The sequence below is a fragment of the Nomascus leucogenys genome, chromosome 12, assembly GCF_006542625.1.
Source record: "Nomascus leucogenys isolate Asia chromosome 12, Asia_NLE_v1, whole genome shotgun sequence".
Lineage (NCBI taxonomy): Eukaryota > Metazoa > Chordata > Mammalia > Primates > Hylobatidae > Nomascus > Nomascus leucogenys.
Genome location: NC_044392.1, coordinates 80,855,886 through 80,862,334, shown reverse-complemented (window position 1 = coordinate 80,862,334; position 6,449 = coordinate 80,855,886). Strand labels below are relative to the sequence as shown.

The window sequence follows — 6,449 nt, the reverse complement described above, 5'->3', positions numbered from 1 at the left end:
TTATTTTCCCAGCCTTGTCCTATCTTCTTCCTCATAACCCGAGTCTGGTTTCTACCCCTGCGCCCTAGCCACAGCATTCCTTTTATGCAAGTCAGTCCTAGGTTAGATAGCCCATTTCAAATGCAGCCTCCCTGTGTAATTCCCTCTCAGAACATAATCTCTCTTCCCTGAAGTCCCGTAACATCACACCTGCACCTCACTTAAAGACCTTTTTACTTTACATCACAGCTGTTTGTGTACCTGTCATCCTTTTTTTTTTTTTTTCCAGTGATGGAGTCTCGCTCTGTTGCCCAGGCTGGAGTGCAAATACTGTGATCTTGGCTCACTGCAACCTCTGCCTCCCAGGTTCAAGCGGTTCTCCTGTCTCAGCCTCCCGAGTAGCTGGGATTACAGGCATGTGCCACCACACCTGGGTAATTTTTATATTTTTAGTAGAGACGGGGTTTCACCATGTTGGCCAGGTTGGTCTCGACCTCCTGAGCTCAGGCAATCCACCCGCCTCAGCCTCCCCAAGTGCTAGGATTACAGCCATGAGCTACCTACCATGTGTGGCCTATCATCCTTTCTATAACGCTTGTAAGCCAAGCACATGTGTTTTTCATCTTTGTATGCCCCAAGGTCACTACAACTAGACCCTCAGAGAGTTTTCTGAAAAGATGAAGAAATCAGACAAATTAAATAGGATGCAGTAGTCTCCCTGACTCTCTGGCCCCATTCCATTCTGCCTGCACATCCCCTCCTATAGTAATCACTCTAAACACAGCCTTTCTCATGCCAAATGCCTTTCCCATTGCCACATTCCTTATCTTGAATCAAGTCTGCCCCTACCCCTTTTGCCGTATCTAGCCTGGATCCTACCCTCCCAACCTTGTCTGTTGACACATCTTCTATCACCCCAAACTGTACTTCCATTAAGAACCCATTCAACCCTCATTTTTGTCTTGATGTTCTGTTTTTCTTCATCCTGGAAAATTTTCTTTTCCTTCCCCTATTCCTGCCTGGCCACCTAAGGTGGTTTGGCTATTGGCCTGACTCAATAATCACACTCAGCACTACGATATTTTAGGATGAAAAAGGCCTTCATTTCAATGCTGTGAGTAGATTTTAGGATGAAAAAGGCCTTCATTTCAATATTGTGAGTAGATTTTAGGATGAAAAAGGCCTTCATTTCAACATTGTGAGTAGATTTTTTTTAGCAAGAAATGAGTCTTCTTAAGTCCTTAAGGGTGGATGGTACCCTTGTTTTGGGAAACCATGTGCTGGGTGGGAAAAATGAAAATAAAAATGTGCCTAAGGTTCTTGAACTAAGAACTGTGAGGAATTGAAGCTGAAGGTAGATGTCTTCAGTCTGAGAAGCTAAGTGTTCTGTTTAGTAACAGAAATGAAATGTACAGCTGAGTAGGAGCTGGGTAGGGAGCTGTACAATGTCCCTCCGGTTGCAACAAATTTAGCTGATGCTGTATCTGTACTGTCCTTTGTTTCTGCAGGATGTGGAATTTCTTAGAGCTGCTTACTAATATAATAGCAAATATTTGTTACATACTTACCATGTGCCAGGACTGAGATAAATCCTTGAGAGGATTAACTCCTGCAATTCTCATAACAATTTTATAATTTTTCAGGCAGAGAAGTTAAGGATCATGTCCTGCAAATAAAGGCTGAACCAAGATTTGAATGACAGGGTCCTGACTCCACAGGCTGTACTCTTAACCCCTACGACCACAGTTTTTGTTTGTTTGTTTTTTAAATCTCACCCTTTAAAAATTCATTTTTAGGTATGTTTTATTATTAGTACAATAGAGCATCCTTGTTCCTTGGGGGTCCAAACTCAAAAAATTTTTACTGGTAGGGATGCCCAATCACATTATGCCACTTTTTCACATGCTACCTTGCTTCATTTGCTTATTGCTTCATATTCATAAATCGTATTTCTTCTAGGAAATTTGGAGTGTCCTTGAAGGTAGGAATTATGTCTTAAACTTTCACTTTGTTACCACAGTAGGCCTAACTGTATTGTCCCTACTCACTGAATTGAATAAAACTAGTACTCCAGCAACCTTATCCCTCTGGAGTAAAGCAAAGCTAGTGAAAATATATACAGTAGAAGTATAGTCCATTTCCAGAGCTTCTGGGAAGGCCGAAATCACTAACCACACAGTAACTTAAAAATAATCCTGCTGGCCGGGCGCAGTGGCTCATGCCTCACTTTGGGAGGCCGTGGCAGGCAGTTTACAAGATCAGGAGTTCAAGACCTGCCTAGACAACATGGTGAAACCCTGTCTCTACTAAAAATACAAAAATTAGCCAGGTGTGGTGGCACGTTCCTGTAATCCCAGCTACTTAGGAGGCTGAGGCAGGCGAATCGCTTGAACTCGGGAAGTGGAGGTTGCAGTGAGCCGAGATCACGCCATTGGACTCCAGCCTGGGTGACAGAGTGAGGCTCTGTCTCAAAATAAAAATAAAAATAAAACACCAACATGACGCCGTATTTAATTTAGGGCTTTGCTGTCCAGCGAACTCAAACTGCAGATGTGCAGAAATCAGCCCAGTTGAAAGTGGTTATAACCCATGCTTTGACTCCCTCTGTTGGCAGGAAGAGGTTGCTTTCTCATTTGCGGGAATTCTTGGCTCAGGTTGTATAATGGCTGTTTCCTATAGATACAGCCTGAGAAAATTCAGCCAGATTAGAAAAGGGGAAGACAAAACCCACTGAATCTTTTTCCCCAGATGGCAACTAAATACTCTTTTCATTTTTCTTACATGTTAACATTGCTACCTATAAACTGCTTTATTAATTGTTCAGAGAACCACCACACACCTGACCTTGTTTGGCTGTGACTTTCCTCTTTTTTTTTTTTTTTTTTTTTTGGATACGGGGTCTCACTCTGTCGCCCAGGCTGGAGTGCAGTGGCGCGATCACAGCTCACTGTAACCTCAAGCTCCTGGCCTCAAGTGATCCTCCCGCCTCAGCTCCCGAAGTGCTGGAATTACAGGCGTGAGCCACTGCACCTGGCCCCAGTCTTCTAATTGCAGGGCATAAAAAGTACAACCTTGATAGCTCACAGGAGGCTGCACAGGGAAAGCCTGGCTTTCCCACACTCTCTGCTAACACTGTATCTCTAATATTTTCCATGATATAGTAATTTTTTTGGTTTCATCTAGTGGAATAAAATATCTAAAATTATTCGTTTGATTCATTAAGTGGAATCAAACACATACACATCTTTCCTTAGCACATTCTTTCCCAATTCCCCCTTTCCAGAATTTTTATATACGCATTTCAGCTGTCACTTAATCATGTCAATGACTCCTCATCATTTGAGATTTGGCTCCAATACCCCAGGCAGAATTCCTCTGTATGGTTTTCCCACACGCATACAGAGCATCTCTTCTCCCATTTGGGCTGTGAGCAACTCCTAGGACCAGTGGAGACCCTGAGATGCCACCAGTGCCTGGCATATTTCAGAATTCAAAAAAGATTTGTTTAAATAAATACAATGTAAAACCATATTCCATTTTAAGGGCTAATTTTACCTATGTGAGAATTCTCCCTGCGTGCAATGTGAAGACATTTATTTCATTAAAGGGGCATCACAATCATATATATATATATATATATATATATATCATGTTGTCAAGAAACTTTGTTTACATTAGAGTAGAATTAAATAGGCCTGGCACCAAGCAGGGCTCTGCCACTTACTGTTTGGAGAAGCGATTCACAATTCGCATCCTTGCACGTTCTTCCTAGATGTGCCAAGAATGCAAGACCCTGATCACGCTTTACTTGGGCCATTTCTCAGCGTTGTGTTTGCAGCGAGCAATCTTGACGGATGAGGTAATGTCTCCCTATGGAACAAAGAGCAGGCTTGCTTACTGCTCACTATAACATGGTGGGTTCCCCAAGCTCAGCACTCCTCTTCTGTAATGCAACCCGTCTTGTGTGTAAGCATGCATCTGGGCCCGTGTGCTTCGTTCCTGTGAGAACTGGGGTCCAGGGAGCCAACTCAAACATGGTGACACTCTGGCTATTGCTTTTGTTTAACAGTCTTTTACCTCTGACTCCGAAGTCTGGTGTGTTCTGTCAGCATTCATGAAACCGTGAAAGCTAACGTGTTAGTTTGCAAACATAACAAAATATCAGATTCATCACAGTTCCCCACGCTCACTAGCTGGGTGTCCCTACACGAGTTTTTTAACCTCTCTTAGCTGCAGTTTCCCTTCCTAATATTATAAAGGGGACGGTGGTATGTATGTACCCGCCTCAAAGCTTTGTCTTGGGGTTAAGTCAAATAAGACCGTAAAATCCCTACCACACTAGACTCTTCCCAGGAGTTCCCTTTCCCTCTTTGAACTCTGCCAGAGACTATTCCGCATTGAGGCCTGGCAATGCTGGCCAGGGGCGGGTACGGGTGGAGCACACGGTGGGCCGCGGCTGGCGGGTTTGGTGCAGAAACGGGATGTGGCCGAGCTGGGAGAGAGCGCCCAGCGGCCGCCCTGAGAATCCTCAGTAGGCGGGGCCGGGACTGCTGCGAGCTAATAGGAGCGGGGGCCGGGCGTTGGGTCTCGCCGCTGCAGTCGCAGAGCAACCACGCGGCTTTGACCGTCTATTTCAAAGGGCTTCAGGGTCTTGCGGATGGGGATCACTGAGGGCACTGGAGACGTGCCGGCCCCCACCCAGCCGCCTCTCAGGTTCGTGGCGACCGCACCCTTCCGGGTAGCGGTGCCAGGCCCTCTGCTGTCCGCGCCGCTCGCAGCCACCAGGAAACCCCGCGGCCGCGCTCGAGCGCGCACCCTCCGGCCACATGCACCCGCACACGCATGCTCCCAGCGCTCCCACGCGTGCTGGCACCCTCCCGGCTTCCGCCCACGCAGTCGCGGGCTCCGGGGGCGCGGGCTCGGGGCAGCTGCGCGGCGTCCTTGGAGGCAGGTGCTGGCGGCAAGACGAGCTCTCGGAGAATGCTGCGGCGCGGGGCGCGTCGCCCCCCTCAGTCCACCAGAGCCCGGATACCTCAGAAATTCGGCTCTGGGTCTGTGGGGAGCGAAATGCAACCCAAACCCCGTTTTTCCGAACCCCGCGCAAATAAACACGCACAAGCACGCACACAGACGTCGCCGCGGCCGGCGCTCGCCGCTGCAGGTTGAGGCCGCTTGCCGGCCCGGGCCGCGAGGGAAGAGCCCAGGCCCGAGAGGGGTCGCCGCCTACATCTCGCGGCCTCGGCCGCCCACAGGCGCGACGTAAATGCCCGGCGTCACCGGCCCGGCTTAACGGTGCAACGGCCGGCCTGGGCCTGCAACTCTGGGGTCCCGGCCGGGCTGGAGCGGCCGCCGGAGAGACCTGGTAGGCGGGGCGCTTGGGGCAGGAAGGGAGCCGGGGAGGGAAAAGCGCGACTGTGATTTGTACGGCTAGGCCCGGACCGTGAAGGAGACCGGGTTGCTGCTGCCCTCACACCGACCAGGTGGGACCGTCGGACTGCGGCCGCCCTTCGCTCAGCTGGGTCGCCGACCTTGTTGAGGGGCGACCACTGCGGGGAGGCCGGGAGCCTGCGGCCCGCGTTTGAGGCGGATGTTAGTGCCCTGAGCACGGCGGCTGGGTCTCGGTGACACTGACAACGGGAGGGGCGGTCGGAAGAGCGCGGGGCAGTCGCCTCTGGCTTAACATAGCAGATGCGCCGGGACTCCAACAGGTGGCTCCGTGGCGCAATGGATAGCGCATTGGACTTCTAGAGGCTGAAGGCATTCAAAGGTTCCGGGTTCGAGTCCCGGCGGAGTCGTAACGCTTTTTTCCCCTCCCCCCTACAATTTATTTTCTGCCCCCATCATATCTCCTATTTTTTTTTTTTTTTGCTAAACGGTTTAACTTGTCTCTCATTCCCTGCTCTCGCAGTTCACCGCATTCGGTTCTTGCGGTCCTTTCCTCTTAAGCGGCTCGCAGGGTCCCGAGCCCCTCAGCTCCCCGGGCCTCGGTGGCCCAGGGCCCGGCTCAGCCGACTCGGCAGTCGATCTAGGTCCTGAGAAGAGCGGCGGCGGCAAAGGAAAAGCGACACTGAAGCGAGGGCTCGCGGTTTCGGCCTAAAGGAAAGTGCAGGGGAGGCCCGGGTCTCGGGTGACACCCCCACGCCTTGAGCGGGACTGTGGCTGCGAGGGAGGGACGAGAAAACGCGCCTACGCCCTGCGTGCGCTGTGCTATCTGACCACCTCTCCAGCATGGAGGCTTCCAGATGAGCAGACACCCGAATCCCAGCGGGAGCCCGTCAAAAATGGAGATTTCTGCCGTCGTTCTGGGACTCTTAATTCGGTCCGTCTGGGGTGGGGCCCAGGCATCTGCATTTCTGATAAGGTCACCCGCTTCCATCCCCCATTATTCCAGTGCAAAGAGGTCCTAGGCCCAGTGCCCATCAGCTCCCCAAGACAGGAATTACTATATTTTTTTCTGACAACTGTTAGCT

At 50.3% G+C, this 6,449-nt stretch overlaps 1 non-coding gene across 1 annotated transcript; it reads left to right on the top strand.

Annotated features, from left to right (window-relative positions):
* Positions 1 to 5,689: 5,689 nt before the first annotated feature.
* Positions 5,690 to 5,774, top strand: TRNAR-UCU. Its single transcript is given in 2 exon segments — positions 5,690 to 5,726; positions 5,739 to 5,774. It is a non-coding gene; the product is annotated as a tRNA-Arg (tRNA).
* The last annotated feature ends 675 nt before the right edge of the window (positions 5,775 to 6,449 follow it).